Source organism: Nannospalax galili, unplaced genomic scaffold (assembly GCF_000622305.1).
Source record: "Nannospalax galili isolate Female #2095 unplaced genomic scaffold, S.galili_v1.0 scaffold1819, whole genome shotgun sequence".
Lineage (NCBI taxonomy): Eukaryota > Metazoa > Chordata > Mammalia > Rodentia > Spalacidae > Nannospalax > Nannospalax galili.
In genome coordinates, this window is record NW_008342924.1 from 14989 (window position 1) to 15490 (window position 502).

Sequence of the window (502 nt, forward strand, 5' to 3'; positions counted from 1 at the left end):
CACACACGCATGGCCCCATAGTCCCCTTAGAATTACACCATTATAAATATCCTGCTCAATTAAATGGGAACTTTCATAGAACCTGTATCAACCAATGTTCCAGCAGAATAAGTCAAGAAATACCAACTAAAAGAGTGATTTAAAATTCCATAGGAAAACCGCAAAGAACTGTGTGGTCTTTTGAGGTCTCAGTGAAACTGGTTACTGGGGACTGAGGGAGGTGCAGAGGGAACTATCCAACTGAAAGGACCCTGCCCTGTGAGAGGGGTGGCCATCCTACATAGAAGGGCCCAGCAGTGGAAGCCAAGCCCACACCAAGTCAGGAGAAGAGATACCCCAGCTTCACCTCCCTCCTTCCTTCCCATTGGCTAAGACTAAGTGGCAAACAGAAGGCAAGGAAGCCGATTGGTCCAGCCATGCCATCACCACGGGACAAGAGGAGGAAGAGGTGGAAGAGCAGAGGAAAAACCCTGCCGAGTATCCAAGGTTGAAGACTGACATA